The sequence below is a fragment of the Stenella coeruleoalba genome (genome assembly GCF_951394435.1).
Source record: "Stenella coeruleoalba genome assembly, chromosome: 20".
NCBI lineage: Eukaryota > Metazoa > Chordata > Mammalia > Artiodactyla > Delphinidae > Stenella > Stenella coeruleoalba.
Window position 1 is genome coordinate 50,109,220 of NC_137166.1, and position 16,315 is coordinate 50,125,534.

The 16,315-nt window shown below is 41.5% G+C and overlaps 1 protein-coding gene across 2 annotated transcripts in view; it reads left to right on the forward strand.

Moving 5' to 3' along the window:
• Positions 1-16,315, forward strand: part of ARHGAP35 (Rho GTPase activating protein 35) — a 123,173-nt gene that overhangs the window by 10,671 nt on the left and 96,187 nt on the right. The window contains exon 2 of one of the 2 annotated variants that reach the window (XM_079907738.1): positions 13,704-13,894. The exons of the other annotated variant lie outside the window; for it this stretch is intronic. The gene's annotated coding sequence lies outside the window, so the exon portion shown is untranslated. The remainder of the gene's footprint in view (positions 1-13,703; positions 13,895-16,315) is intronic. 2 annotated transcript variants of the gene reach the window in all.

The window sequence follows — 16,315 nt, forward strand, 5'->3', positions numbered from 1 at the left end:
ACCAGGAGACTCCTGAGTGTTCCCTCATATGCTCCTCGCGGTAATCCTCTGCTCTGAGGTGGGTGATATTTCATTTTCTAGTGAGGGAGCTGAGGCTTCCTGAGGGAACTTACCCAACGCCACAGGGCTGATAGGTCCCTGAGGCAGTCTGGTTCAGAGCCTTTGCTTGGAGCCCCTGCTTTCTGCCACTTTCTCTGGTGTGCTGTACACTTTACAGAACTGATTTTACCCCAGAAATGAGGAAGATAAAAGTCTACTTCATGGCTGATAGCTGTAGCTATACCAAGGTGTCCCCCACCCCAACCATGCTTGTTTTAAAGGAGCCATTAGTACATTACTTTTTCCTTAACTTGGTCAAAATCAGGAATGGACATGGAACTAGTTATATCTTCCCTTTTATGGGCCGAAAAATTCTTTAGGTCAGATTTAAATAATTTTATTTATTTAATATAGTTGATTAATTTTACTTAAATATTTAAATAACTTAAATAATTAAGGACTATTAAGCAGAAGAGGGAACAGACTGGTTCTCTGAGCTCCAAAGGCTAGAGGTGTAGGGAGACAAGTTTTATTTTTCCCTTTTCCTCCCCATTCAACCAGTGTTTGGGTGTCTACACTGTTTAGAGTACCAGTTGTACAAAACATGCCTCCTCCTCTCTGAGAGTTTATATGCCGTTTATAAAACAAAAGCAATTCTTCCCTTACAGGTGACACAAGGAACACCCTGTTTCTGTACCAGAAAGTAAAAAATTTAGAAGGCCAGTGGCCTGATTTTTTTTTTCTCCCCGATCTTATCTTAAAGAATTAAGTGCGACTTAACATTTCAACACAAGAATACGTTGACTAGGAAGACAGAGATCATCTTATTATGAGAAAGAAAGTGGTCCAAGTTTTATCTTGAATACGGAATAATTTGGAAATTAAAAATTTTACCTTCTTTGTTTTTATTGTTGTTATTAACAGGACATTTGCACACACATATACCTGTTCATTTATTGGTCATTCTTTCTTTCACGAGGGAGAGCATCGAAGACCTGATGTTCATTTGCAGTGTGAGGGGTTTACGTTTAGACATGAGGAAGAAATTGCAAAGTAGCTTGGAGGCTCCACAGGGTTTTTTTGTTTTGTTTCCCTATTTATTCTGTGAACCCATCACATTTGTCCTAGAACACGTCATTAGGAGCACAGTATTTGTTGAATTAAAGATACTATTTTTTGAGAGAAACCAGGAAAAATAAAGTCTCTGGAATCTTTTAGTCCTTAGATTCTTGGGTTTCTTCAAGAAACTTCTTTAAAAACCCTTTCTGCCATTTTCATTTTGCTTCTTACCAACTTTGTGACCTTGGACAAGTCATTTATCTTGAGTTCTTGTCTATAAAATGGGCCTAAATACCTATTTTGCCTGCTACAAAGGCTTTTTGTGTCCACATTTTTTTTGGAGAACTAAATGCCAACAGTGGATGTGGAATTCTGTAACATTGGACAGTCTTTCAGTTTTCTGGGAGGATGAAAAAGCACAGTTTGATTAATTAAACTGTTTAGGTAGGCCAGCATGTTAGAGGAAGCCTGATGAAGTTTTGAATCAGTAGAACAGCACATGCTATTGATCTGTAATCTTGTAACCCACCCCAGGTAGCAGCCAATTTTAGGGTCTTAGCAGGGTCTCACACGTCTAAATGTTGTAGGTCATAGGCCAAGTAGCAGTTGTTGAGGTCTGTTTAGTATTCACAGTGTTAGCACTGAGGCCTCAGTTACTCTTTCTCCCATGATGATGCATGGCCTCGGGTCGAGTCCCAGTCCCACCTCTTGCCAGCTCTGCACCCTCAGACAACACACTTAAACTTTGGTGCCTTCAGGCACCTCATCTATAAAAAGGGGCATATAATAGTGTCTACTCATAGGATCACTGTGCAAATTAAAACAGATAGTGTATTTAAGAAGCTTAAGATCATGCCTGCGTCATGGTAAATGCTCTGTAATGTCATTATTAGTGCAGTAGTTCCAGACTTGGCTTTTACAGACCAGTTGACAATATGGTGGTGGGGAAAAAAAAATTAATTTACCAATTTTTAGTTTCGTCAGGGAGGACATTAAAAAAATAGAAAGAAAGGGAAACTACTCACCATTATTTCCTTGAAGAAAAAGGACCCACTATTAGAATAGAAGACAGCCATTTTCTCTTTTTTGGCCGCGAGGCTTTCGGGATCTTAGTTCCCCAACCAGGGACCCCTGCAGTGGAAGCGCAGAGTCTTAACCACTGGACGGCCGGGAAATTCCCAAAAGATAGCCATTTTCAAGGAAGTTGGCAGCTTTACTTGGACTATGTAGGTGTATGTTTCTAATTCTCATTTTTACATAGACTGGAGAAAACTGCCACAGGCCAACACGAGTAGTATGTGGACAGGTATTAAATAGATACCTGTCTCAGTTCCTCCATTTATTGTCACCTTAAGCTCTTCTCTGAGCCTTAGTTTTCTCAAGTGTAAAGTAAAGATACTAATAGCTATCTCACAGGGTTGTTTTGAGAAACCGGGGTAATGTATGAAAAATGTTTGGCATATAGTAAGTGTTCAGTTGATAGAACTTGTTATCCTCAAATGATTAGTTGAGTATTAAGCCGGTCAAGCGAAATCCCCTTGTGCTTTGTGCCACTGGGAATTCCGAGAAGTAGGGTATTGTGCTTGATTGCAGAAGTTTCCTGCAAAGGTGTCCTCTTCATTCTTTCCTCTCTCGTTTATTCTCAACAAGTCACTGGAGGCACTAAACAAAAACCTGACTGTTGCTCCCCTGCTTTAAGACCTTTGGTGCTTTTCTATGGTCTGTAAGATTAAGTCCAGATCACTAGTGTGTTCTATGGAATCCTTTATACGCTTTGGCCCATCGTGCCTTCCCAGTCTCCAGAACACGCTCTGCTCTTTTTCTGCCTCTGTGTGTTTTTAAAATTAATTAATTAATTTATTTTTGGCTGTGTTGGGTCTTTGTTGCTGTGCGGGCTTTCTCTAGTTGCAGGGATTGGGGGCTACTCTTGGTTGCGGTGCGCGGGCTTCTCATTGCGGTGGCTTCTCTTGTTGCGGAGCACAGGCTCTAAGGGGTGTGGGCTCAGTGGTTTTGGCTCACGGGCTCTAGAGCGCAGGCTCAGTTGTGGCGCCTGGGCTTAGTTGCTCTGCTGCATGTGGGATCTTCCTGGACCAGGGCTCGAACCCACGTCCCCTGCATTGGCAGGCGGATTCTTAACCACTGCACCACCAGAGAAGCTCTGCCTCTGTGTTTTTGATGAAGCTGGTTCCTCTTGAGAGTTCCCTTACCTATCCTCTGATGGGTGAATTTCCTGCTCATTCTTCAGCATCCTCTCAAGTGTACACTATTGAGACCTTTCTTCCTGGGGTTGTTCCTCAGCTCTGTTCCGTTAGCACTTTGCTGGTGATGTTGTACATATCACTTTTTTGTGTGTGTAGTGATATGTTTGTATGTCTGAATCAGCAGTCACAAAACACCCATACTATTCCCTTATCCCTGTTCCTCAGCCACCCACTCACCTGTCCCCTTTGGAGACATCAGTGTTCTACCGGAGATATTTTTTTCCTTCCAGAGATACTTTGTGCACATATAAACAAGCAAATAGAAGTATGTATGCATTCCCCCCCGCCCCCTTTACGTGAATAGTAGCATGCTATGATTACTGTTCTGCATCTTCCTTTTTTCCACTTAATATTTTGGGAGATATTCAGTGTTAGCACAAAGGAAACTTCCTTGTTCTTTTTTTACAGCCTCTTGGTATTCCACTACACAGATACACTGTAATTAGCCAGTCTCCTATTGATGGATATTGGATTTGTTTCCAGTTCTTTGCTTTTGCAGTCAGTGCCATAGGGGAAACGTGAATATATGTCATTTTACACGTGTGAGATTATACCTGGAGGAGAAATTCCTAGTAGAATAGTTGTCTTCTACTACTACTTCTTTTCTTTTTTCTTTTTTTTTTTTTTTTTTTGGCTGCCATGGCTTGTGGGATCTTAGTTCCTTGTCAAGGGATTGAACCTGGGCCACTGCAGTGAAAGCGCCGAGTACTAACCCCTAGACCACCAGGGAATTCCTGTCTTCTGCTTCTTAAAGCTAGGAATTTGTTTTTAAAAAAAAAAAAAAGAAAGCTAGGAATTTGTTGTTTTTCACTTTTCCTCATAAAGTGCCTAACTTGTCACTGGTGCCTAATTAATGCCTGAATGAAGGATAGAATAGTCCAGCTGGTAAGCCAAGATGGATTTTTGAAACAAACTGGACTTTGATATCCTAAGTCCTGATATCAGGGGTCCACAGCTAAATCCTAAAGCTTGCCGAAGTTCTGGCAGCTGTCCCCCATGGCTTTGGGTGTTATAATAGCCCATAGGACATGGTTGGAAGATGTCTGTGTAGCTCGCTCAGCTTGGGACAGATGGGACTTTTCAAAACCCCCCTCCCAATATGACAGTCAATACAATATCCCTCTCCCCTGTGAGCTCACCCCTAGGGAAATCCTTTTACTCTCCACCCAGTGAAACTAGGTCCTCAGAGACTCCTGCAGTAATAATAGCCAATACTTCTTTAGTCCTTTCTAAGTGCTAGGCACTGTTTTATGCACTTTACATGTATTAACTCAAGGAATCCACGTTAACAGACCTCGGAAATAGGTACTGGTACTATTCCTGTGCCCATTTTACAGATGAGGGAACTGAGGGCAGCATGTGTTTAGGTAATGTAGGTGGATTCAGAGAAAAGAGAGTAAGAAAAAAACACCTGCCCCTTAGAAAGTACCAAATTGTTACACAGTTTTACCAGGCTGGTTTTGTGTGTGTGCTCTCTTTTCTCTCTGTGTCTCTGCAGTTTCACCTTAATTATTGACCTTGATTATTGGGAAATGTTTCTCCCACTGAAGGGTATTTGGATGAACATGGTACATTCTTTCGTTTGTCCCCTTGATCTCTAGTTTAGCTTACCTGTTAAAGATTTCCAGAATGATCTAACAGTTAATTCCAGTTCCATTTTCTGCCCCTCCTTTTTAGTGAGGTCCTAATTGGACTTTATAATCTAGTTTTTTCATCTAATCTTACTTTAGCAAAATACAGTCAAAGCCTGTTACCCAATTCTTTCTGTTACGCTTCCTTGAAAAATTTGCTTTTGATATTTGGGGAATAGCCCTGGGAATTTTGGTATTGCATGATGTTCAAGGGGAAAGCCAGTGGCATGTGTTGTGTGTCATCAGCCAGCCTGGAATGCTCACTTTAATAACCATGTCAGAGGCATGTCTTCCCGGAAACCTTGCCCAGATCCTTTCTCTATTTCCAAGCTCTGAATCAGCATCAGGGATTCTTTTAGATCAGCCTTGTCTAATCACCTCTGTCCTTTACAATAGCCACCAGCCGCGTGTTTCTACTCGAAATGTATCTGGTGGGACTGAGAAACAGAATTTTAAATTTTATTTAATTTTGATTAAACTTTAAATGGGCAAAGCATTAGGGAGTGCAGATGTAGACTGTATCCTCCACAAGGGAGAGATGATTCTTTTCCTCCCTCTCCTAACTCTGACATAGGACCATGCTTCTTATGTATTTGATGAATGTTTGATAAATAGCCCTCAGATAAATAGCTGAAATATGTAAAGAAAGTTAAAATATTCCTTAAATTCTACTTCCTAGGAATAGCCTTTTTTAAGAATTGTGTTTTAGTTGTAGAAAAAATTGCCAGTTTTCATTGGCATTTCAGTGATTTCTGCAAAGGATTCATCCTCGATTCTACAAATTGAAATTCACCAGGGTTGTTGTAGGTTTGGGAATTTTCGGAGATGGAGGCTTAAAATAAATATAATAGAAAGGGTCATACGTTTAATAGAAGTATGACTAATATTGGTCAGGTAGCTTTATGAAGCTTGTTGTGACACGATGGAATTCTGTCCTAATGATTAGAGTCCTTGGTGAAAATCTTAAGAGGACGAATCATCACTCTCTCCACTTCCACATCCCAGATGCTTTTGCTGGCATTTTGTTTTGAGGATAAGTCGGGTGTTCCGGTGTTTTTGGCTTGATTCCTTCTTGGGATGATTGGGGTATCTGAAGAGAGAGAGATTTAAGGATTTATTACTTGCTAGCAAGACTAAAGAAGCAGAAACGGATCTGCTGTCATTTCTTTTCCATAGTGGAAGCAGCACCAAGTTCTTTTTGTAAAGGGGGAGGTAGGGGGCGTGTGTGTATGTGTGTGCTTTTTGTAAAGGGGGAGGTAGGGGGCGTGTGTGTATGTGTGTGCTCACGTGCATACACTTTTCCCATGTAAAAAGGTAACTGATTTAGTTTTTTTTTTTTTTTTGCGGTACGCGGGCCTCTCACTGTTGTGACCTCTCCCGTTGCGGAGCACAGGCTCCGGACGCGCAGGCTCAGCGGCCATGGCTCACGGGCCCAGCCGCTCCGCGGCATGTGGGATCCTCCCGGACCGGGGCACGAACCCGTGTCCCCTGAATCGGCAGGCGGACTCTCAACCACTGCGCCACCAGGGAAGCCCTGATTTAGTTTTTATTAAATTTCCTTGAATCCCTAATGGTTTTCCCTACTCCAAATCATTTGTTTTTGGGAACTTCCCTTCTGTTCTGAAATGATGTAGTATTTACATTGTAAGCGGGCTGGTGATGTTGGGGCCTAGCGAGGCATGGATAGAGTGATGAAAAATGATAAAACTGTGGTGCTCAGGAGTAAAGGAAGGAATTTTTTAAAGTCTTTGAATTAAGTGGAACGTGGCATTGGATCCTGGAACAGAAAAGAGAATTAATGGAAAAACTGAAATCCAAATAAAGTCTGCAGTTTAGTTTTTTGTACCGGAGATAATTTCTTTGTTTTGACACGTGTAAGTCTAAAATTATTCTAAAGTAAGTTTAAAGAAAAAGTCAGGAAGAGCAAGAGCATTTAAGGGCTGTGAGTTCACTAAGTGAGGTGGGGTTTACATAGATTTAGATTATATAAGGGCCCTCTGGGAGCTCTGCCGCTCTCTGTGTCCACTTCCCTCGTTAAAGTCAGTGTTCCAGTCACGTTGGATGACTGTAGCTCTTCCAGAGGTCCTTGCTTCTGACTCTTTTCATATACTGTTTTCTTTTTTATGGTATATTTTCCTGCCACCCCTTACCCCCAGCCAAACCAAACCAAAACCAAAACCAAAACAAAACCGAAAACAACCCCCACAAACAAACAAACCAAAAAAACAAAAACACAAAACTTAACTAATTCCTTTTAATTCCTTAGGTCTGCCTTAGGTTTTATTTCCCTCAGGAAGCCTCCCCTGGCCTGCAGTGGTCAGCCCCTTGCCCGAGTTTACTTATTACTCTGTGCTCTGACTGTCTGCGTGCTTCTCTCTTTATCCAGCTACGTCTTAACACCTTGAAGACAGGGGCTGTGCTTTTCACCACTTTATCTCTAAGCATGTAACCCAGGAATCTAGGCATCATTAATGTTCAGGAAATGTTTCTTGAATAAATATCTTTACAACAAGAAGCAAGACTCCTGCTCACACCCCCTCACCCTCTCAGCCCCCACTGGCAGTTTCCCTCATTCCTTTAGGGGAATGGTGGCTGTAGTTTGCTGTATAGTGGCACACATGCCATAGATGGCCAAATCCCTGCCATAGAGAGAGAAATCAGGACTTTAGAGATGAGAGAGCGCATTTTTAACAAACTCAGTCTTGTATTTCAAGCTCCCAGGGGTCCAATTCAGGAAAATATTTTGTTTTAAAATCTGCTAGTTATGTACCAGACTATCTTTTCCTGTACTACATTAATTTATATCTCATTTTACACTAAGAGATAACGTGTAGGTTGTTTTAAGTCTGTTCTTTAAGTAAGCCATTGTCTAGATAATATTGTCAGATATGACGCCTGCTTTTGAATTTCTTACATTCTATTTGGGGGAGAATGAACATGCTTACCCCACAGTTTTTTACTGTGGCATAATAACATGAATCAGGTAGTGAGAGTAGCGCCCTTTGTTGCGCTGGGCAGTGAGACATTGCCAGTGCTAAATCTATTACCTCTGTCTTCAATTTCCCTTATGTCGGTATGACCTCTAACGAACAAAAAGGTTGATGAATTTGGGTTGCATCTAGTTAGACGGGGCTTAGAGATGCGGATTCTAAGGAAAAGTTACGAACTCAAGGGTCTGTGGACCCTTAAGGGATTGAGATGGGGGAATGTCCATGATGCTGTCAAGAGTATGTGCTGAATTTTGGTTCTGTTTATTTTCTGTGAAGAGAGGATCTGTAGCTTTCTTTTAATTCTCAAAGGAATCCATGACCCAGAAAAGATTAGAACCACTGGTTTAGAGTAACACTGACACCCATGGCCTCATTTTGTCTCCCTTTTATTTCACCGTTTTAGATTGGGCCCTGCGTTTTGTTTTTCCCTGATATTTATTTGGAGGCGTCTACTGTTGAACATCTAAGGGAGGGAGGAGCGTGTAAGTTTTCTTTTTGGAAGCTTGGTTTATGGCTCTTAAGCCTTCATGTATTCTCTCATTGTTTAGTAAAAATGTCTTTGTATTTGAAATATGATTACTACTTTGCTAGGTCTAAGTAGCTGAGCAGTGGTCATATAAAGATGAAAATGACTAGGTTCTGGCCTTAAATAGGCTTTCAGTGATATACAACGTAAGTGCTCAGAAATGGTAGCTAATAGTCTCAAGGGAACAACTGTCATGTAGTGTCATGGCTGTAGTCTTGGAAGATGTGTACAGGGTAGAATAGGATCATAAAGGGAAAATTATCCAGACTTTATTTTATTGAAATTTCACCGTTGGGGTTTCCCTGGTGGCACAGTGGTTAAGAATCCGCCTGCCAATGCAGGGGACGCGGGTTCGAGCCCTGGTCTTGGAAGATCCCACATGCCACGGAGCAACTAAGCCCGTGCACCACAACTACTGAGCCTGCGCTCTAGAGCCCGCCACCCATAACTACTGAAGCCTGCGCACTTAGAGACTGTGCTCTACAACAGGAGAGGCCACCGCAATGAGAAGCCCACACACGACAATGATGAGTAGCCCCTGCTCGCCGCAACTAGAGAAAACCCACACGCAGCAACGAAGATCCAATGCAGCCATAAATAAATAAATAAAAATAAATTTCACTGTTGATTTATCTCATTACGTCATTGATATTTTGCAAACCTTTGCATGCAGGGGTGTAACATAGCACCTCATGGTGCTTAGGGTCATTGACAAGCTGGAGAGGCCCAGTTGGAAATACAACAGTGACTGAGGTCCAAGCTGTGACACACGCATTCACGTGGAACTCTTTTAAAGACTGTTGACACCATTTCCCCCCTTCTGTGGACAAGGTTCTCTTTGCCCATAGTCACTCAGCATGTATTTATTGGCCACCTGTACATAGGGTGTGTAATACTGGACTGGAACCTTTGACTGGACTGTTTACTTACTAGGAGATGGCAGTATCTTTTGATCGCTCCCCATAATCAATATGGTGACAAGGTCCTTTTTGCTGGGAGGCAGTATAGATGGCCTTTGGAAGTCAAAATGCCAGAGTTCTAAACCCAGCTCTGCCATTTGCCAGCTGAGTAGCCTTGAGTCAGGTCAGTTGATCCCTCTGAGCTTCGGTTTCTTCTGAGATATAACTATTATATAGGACTTTAGCATTATAGACTGCATATCAGCTGCTTCGCAGAGGGCCTGTCATGACGTAGTCAAGCCCAATAAGTAGAAGCTGTTTTGTTACTAGCTGATGGAGATTATAAAACTTGGAGAAATTCTCTCATTTTATTTATTCACTAATGATAATTACTACATCACTCAGAAGAGAGATTCTACATATGTGAATGGGAGGAATTGGGTACTCCTGGTTAGTATTAGAAACTGCGGTTATGTCTTTTTTTTTTTTTTGGTTAGTCCTGTTTGTTCCATACTTTTTACTAGAGAAAGGTTCCTAATCTGGGTTCCTGAATTTTTTTGTGTAAGTGCATTTTTCTGAGAGAGAGGGTCCATATTTTCATCAGATTGTCAAAGGGATCCTTAACTGCCAAGTGATTAAGAATTGGTTAATTGACCTATTAGGTCAGTAGAGAGTCACAATTGGTACCCTTGATCTGAAATTATCCATTATAGTAAGATATTACTGAGAGAACTGATCCAAATAAAAAGAACGTAATGAGGATATAGAGTGAATACTCAAAAGCTTTTGTGTGCCACCCTTATCTATTTATTTATTCTTTAAGCTGGGAGGAAGGGGGACACGTAGGAAAGGAAGAGAGGTATCAGAGGGAGTAAGAATCCACCTGAAGAATTAAATGCCAGCTTCTTGCCCACATATTCCACAGACTGATTCTAGGTCATCACTCAGCCTCCTCTTCCCTCTACTGTAACTTCCAATGAGGCTGAATCACTTGTTTTCTTCCAGACATGTTTTAAGGTTTTATCACCTCATGTTGGTCCCTCTGCCTAGCCTCTGCTTTCTCCCATAATTTGCAGGTCCAGTTCTCTGTGCTTCAGAGCTCCTTCCTGATGCTGCCTTTCTTAATTGTCATCAGCTTATACATCCCTTGAAAGCACTCACTCTCATTCATCTTTTGTCCTCCAGAGGCATAGTCCCTTGTATAGAGTTAGGCACTAAAGTGAAGAATGATGCATAAGGTGGAACCGAATATCTGCTAAAGGGAGGAAAAAGATACAGGTTAAAATTACTGAAAACAGAAGCAACCTAAGTGTCCATCATCGGATGAATGGATAAGAAGATGTGGCACATATATACAATGGAATATTACTCAGCCATAAAAAGAAACCAAATTGAGTTATTTGTAGTGAGGTGGATGGACCTAGAGTCTGTCATACAGAGTGAAGTAAGTCAGAAAGAGAAAACCAGATGCCGTATGCTAACACATATATATGGACTCTAAGAAAAAAAAAAAAAAAGGTCATGAACCTAGGGGTAAGATGGGAATAAAGACACAGACCTACAAGAGAATGGACTTGAGGATACGGGGAGGGGGAAGGGTAAGCTGTGACAAAGTGGAAGTGGCATGGATATATATACACTACCAAACGTAAAATAGATAGCTAGTGGGAAGCAGCCGCATAGCACAGCGAGATCAGCTCGGTGCTCTGTGACCACCTAGAGGGGTGGGATGGGGGGGGGGAGGGAGGGAGACGCAAGAGGAAAGAGATATGGGAACATATGTATATGTATAGCTGATTCACTTTGTTATAAAGCAGAAACTAACACACCATTGTAAAGCAATTATACTCCAATAAAGATGTTTAAAAAAATTACTGAAAACAGAAAAAATGATCAGATGCCAGTGTGAGTTCTGAGTTCTGGGAGGGAGTTTGGGAAACCCTTTTTATAGCCTCAGTGACAGCCTGCGTAGGGAGAAGAACCCACCCTGAATTAGGAAGCAGGAGTGTGGGGAATAGGTAGCCAACCTTATGGCCTTGGCCAGGTAATATCACTTCTGGACTGGGGTTATCTTCTCTGGAAAGTGGGTTGGACTTTTTTTGAATATGTAATAGCGATGGTGTTAATGAGCATCTGCTGTGTACCAGGTGCTATGAGAATATGATAGGGAACAACCAGACAAGGCCCCCTGCTTCTGTTCCAGTAGTATTGTCCCACCCAGTATTGGGTGGGTTAGTCCCTTCATCAGCCTTAAAATTCTGTGATCTGGAGGATGGGGCACCAATCTCTGCTTGGGATTGTTGTGAGGATTAAATGGGAAAGTGCTTTGAAGATTATAAAGTGCTCTTCTCTTATTTATCAATATTTTGAGTACCCTCCACCCCCCCGTCTTTGACCTATAACTTAAACAGATTAAAAATGTTTAAAATGTGTATGAAGGTCACTGCCAGCATTTTTACATTAGCCAATCCCCAGTGAGGTTTTCATGCCATATTGTAAGCACATTAACATAGGAAGATTGGATAGAAGCTTTTTGCACCAGTAGGAGTATGAACTAATGATCCCAGGGTTTAGGTAGAGTCAGGCACTTAATTCTTTCCATTATAAGTGAATCCCTTAACAGGATTGGGATATAGATTTGTAATACCATCTTCCCCAACTAAAAATGTATTTGAGGAGAGTACATTTACTTATGAATGTTTCTGAATTTTTTTTACGTAGGGTTTGTTTCAGCCTTTTAATTGAGTTCTGTTTTTTTTCCCCCTGAAGATTTCAGGCTGTCTCTTAAATCCTTTATTTTATTTATTTATTTTTGGCTGTGTTGGGTCTTTGTTGCTGTGCGCGGGCTTCTAATTGTGGTGGCTTCTCTTGTTGCAGAGTGCAGGCTCTAGGCATGCGGGCTTCAGTAGTTGTGGCGCGCGGGCTTAGTTGCTCCACGGCATGTGGGATCTTCCTGGACCAGGGCTCAAACCGGTGTCCCCTGAATTGGCAGTTGGATTCTTAACCACTGCGCCACCAGGGAAGCCCTGTCTCTTATATTCTTAAATGCAATTTCATGCTGGTGAAGGCTGCATGTTGGGGAAAATCAAACTTCTCTACCGATATGGGGTGTTTGACCATAAATTCAGGAGATAGTTTTTCTTCAAGTGCTTGCATTTTGTGATTAGGATGAAAATTTTTTTTTTTTTTGGCAGTACGTGGGCCTCTCACTGTTGTGGCCTCTCCCGTTGCGGAGCACAGGCTCCGGACGCGCAGGCTCAGTGGCCGTGGCTCACGGGCCCAGCTGCTCCGTGGCATGTGGGATCTTCCCAGACCGGGGCACGAACCCGCGTCCTCTGCATCGGCAGGCGGACTCTCAACCACTGCACCACCAGGGAAGCCCCTAGGATGAAAATTTTAAAGCACAACTCCCTTGTCTTTAAAATTGTCCCAGAACCCTCAAAACAGAAAGCAAATGATGCAATTAGGATGCAATCCATTGCCTGTGGGTTTCAAGGGAAGTCATTTTCTACACAATTCGGAAGCTCATGGATAAAGTCAAGATTCCTTTTATATCTGGTGAATTTTGTCAAAAATGACCTGATAAGGTGAGATTCTTACCTTGAGGTTAGAGTTTTTGAGTGTTAAGCAATGCTGTGAAATTTCTAAGATAGCTCTGATTTATGAATAAAATGTCACTTCTGATTCATTCTTTGAGATGTTTCTTTTCTTTTTTTCCTTGAAACTTTAAATGGAATTGACTTTGTTTACACTATTCTGGTGTTTTTCACTTTTGGTGAAAGGAAAGACTTCCATCCTTTCCTGCTGTCTCCTGTGTTGCGTCTTAACTCTGCTGTTTGTGAGTTCTTGGGATTGAGATAAAAGATGAATTTTTACCTACCCACTGATTTTTTAGTGTAGATATTTTAATTCCTTTAAATTTGAGACTGACTTTCTTTCCATAGAATTTAATTTTATGATTGTCCTTATTGGGGGCTAACCCCCTCAGGATTCATATGAACACAGCAGTCTGATCAGTAAGGAAGATGCTTCTTCCAGAGCCTTTAAAGAGTATTTCTATAATAGTGGAGTCACATAATTACTTTTTTTTTGGTGACTTTTCAGGTGTACTTGCTGTGTGAGTAGAGATCAATTTTTGCAATGGGTTGAGAAAAAAAAAATGAGGTTGAATTCAAGGGCAGAAATTTATAGCATCTTCTCCCTTACATTGTTTGAGAACTGAAGAAAGGTGCAAGTACTTGTGTTTTCTCACAATTTAATGCTCAGATGACTGAAGTCATATTAATTCTTAATTGCAGATTACTGAAGTTTAAAGACAACCATTTTCCATCAAGTCTTATTTTGGAAATGGTCTTTGTGGTTAAAACACGAGAGACTTTCTGTTTCTTCTGAGTCTTGGGTGACATCAGTGTGCCCATTGAGGAGACAGCATATTGAATCCTGACCTACTTTCCCTTTCCCAAGTGGGTTTAAGAAGCCGTAAGACAAGGTATGTAATAGTACTTTGAGCAACATAAGGCGCACACACATTTTTATGGGGAGCATATTATTAAAGTTTTGCCTCGAGGTAGATAACAGCCTGTTCCTCTTATAGTGGAGAGCTCTGCTGAAATAGCAGATGGATTATAGCGATAGTAGCCTCTGTTTTCTCCAGAAAGCTCAAGCTGCACAGCTGTTTTGTGCATTCAGCCTTTGCAACACTGCAGTGTTGGGGTTAAGCCATGTGCATAGGTTTCAGAAGCAGGCAGCTAGGGCCACACGAAGCTGGGTGATCTAGAATGAGTTGCTTGACCTCTCCGAGGCTGTTTTCTCATCTGTAAAATGGGGATTATAATAGTACCTGACTTGGGTTATTGTGAAAAATGATATGAAATCATATATGTATATTGTTTATTTGGTACTGTGCCTGGCTCATGAATATTTGCTATTATTACTTGTATAAAAGAGAGATGACTAAATGGGAAAACAACTAGTGTAGGCGTGTGTGTGTATTTAAAGCCAATTCTAGTGCATTTTCTGTTCCCTCATTTACCCCACATACTGTGCAATGGGAAGACTTCATGTTGGCGTGGGACTCCTGCTCTGTCCTTTTATTTCTCATCTGGCCCCAAGAAGGCCTTCAGTAAATGTTAACTAAGTGATGAACCCGAAGCCCCTCATTGTGAAGTGCTGGCTTAATTATCAGAGAAAGATGTGATTTCCTGTGGTAATTGCTAGGTATATTTTTGTATATTCCAGTTTGTTGAGAGTTGATTATCTATGAAGCATTCAGTAAATCCCATTTTATCAGACCTTTTCATTTTCCAGTCTCTGAAAGGAATTTATTGTGCCTAACACTTGGAAAATGTTTATATTGGGTTGTACAGCATGGTTTCCTGTGGTAAGGTTGTTAGAAGTAATAATGGACTGGCTAAAAATGTTAAAGCATTTATCTGTTAGGTTTGTTGGCAGATGAAGTATGAAAATGACAACAGCTGATGGCCCAGTTTCATCAGTCAGCCTGGAAATCAGTGACAATCAAGCTTCTTTGTGCTCTGGTTGGAGGTTATATCTTCTCTAAGGTTTCCATTTCATGAAACATTTTTTTGTTAATGGAAAACTGGGTCAGCAGATGATGTGATGAAGGGCCATAGGTGTGGTTTTAATAATTGTTAACCTCCAGAGTTACCGGGTTTTTCTTTGGCCTTTTAAAAAATGTACACTCTCTAGCACCTCTTACCTTTATCTAGGCTTAAAATAATACCTGAAATTGAATTTAAGATAAGACCCAGAGCTGTCCAAGTGGCCTCTGAGCAGGTTGGAAACACGGACTTTCAGGAGCTGGAGGCTTGCATCTGCTCTGGATTGATTCAGTTCTTCATCCTTCTAAGAAAGGTGAACTGTGTTCTGGGCAGTTTTTTGTAATGGGGTTTTCAGGCTAGATGTTTAACAAAAAAATAGAGACCCTCATCAGAAGTAGAGGTTTGAGGGTGGCTTCGGCAAAGAGGAGGCAAAAGTCCCTGCCTCATGTGCCAATTGAACTCCTCCGCCTTCCTTCCCTAGTGGCTGCATTTCAGGACTTGAAAGAGCTTTGGAATCCTTTGTTGAGTGCTTTGGGTGAGATTTGTATTCAAGTTGCTTTTTAGAACTAGGCTATTTGCTTGGCCTTCACCCCCAATCTCTGTGAATCCCACAGCTGTATAACAGACATCAGTCAGACACCAGACATCTAAGAAGTACCTCCTGTGTGTGAGGTTCTGGGGAAACATAGAAGGAAACACATAGAAGGATTCTCTCTATTCCCTAGAAACTCAGTGAGTCAAAGAGAGAAGCAATACTGACTTCCTTTAAAAAAAAATGTACACCTAAATAAATATACAGCTAAACTAGCATTTTAATCTTCAGAACTCAAAAATGACATTGTAATGTACCTAGGGAGACATTTTCTAGGATTTCATTTTATGAAATTAAAAAAAATTGGTGGAAAAAAAAATCGGTGGTCTTCATTCTTTCGACATTTTATGTTTTTCCATTTAGTTGATATTACTATTTTTATTTCTTCATTATCTGCTGTTGGATCAGTTATTGTCCAATCAGGAAAGTGGGAACCACTCTAGATACTTCAAGCAGAAAGGAATTTGTTACAGAGGTTGTGGAAGGGCTGGAGGAGCAAAAGGAGGAAAGGAGGTGTGTGGTGGGGAGCACAAGGGAGAAGGGGGTTCTTAGCCAAAGATCAGAAAGCTGCCTTTGGGCTGGAGCCCAGGAGTCTGCACTCACAGATGAGCTTGGAGCCATATTGCCTCAGTTCAGCAGGAACCCAGAAACCAGTGCTCCGCTGATGCTGCTAGAACCTGTGGTGTGTGTGCAGTTGCCTGCAGTCCTCCACAGTTGCTCGTTGCTGCTGCAGACGTAACCAGAAGCAGGAAAAGTG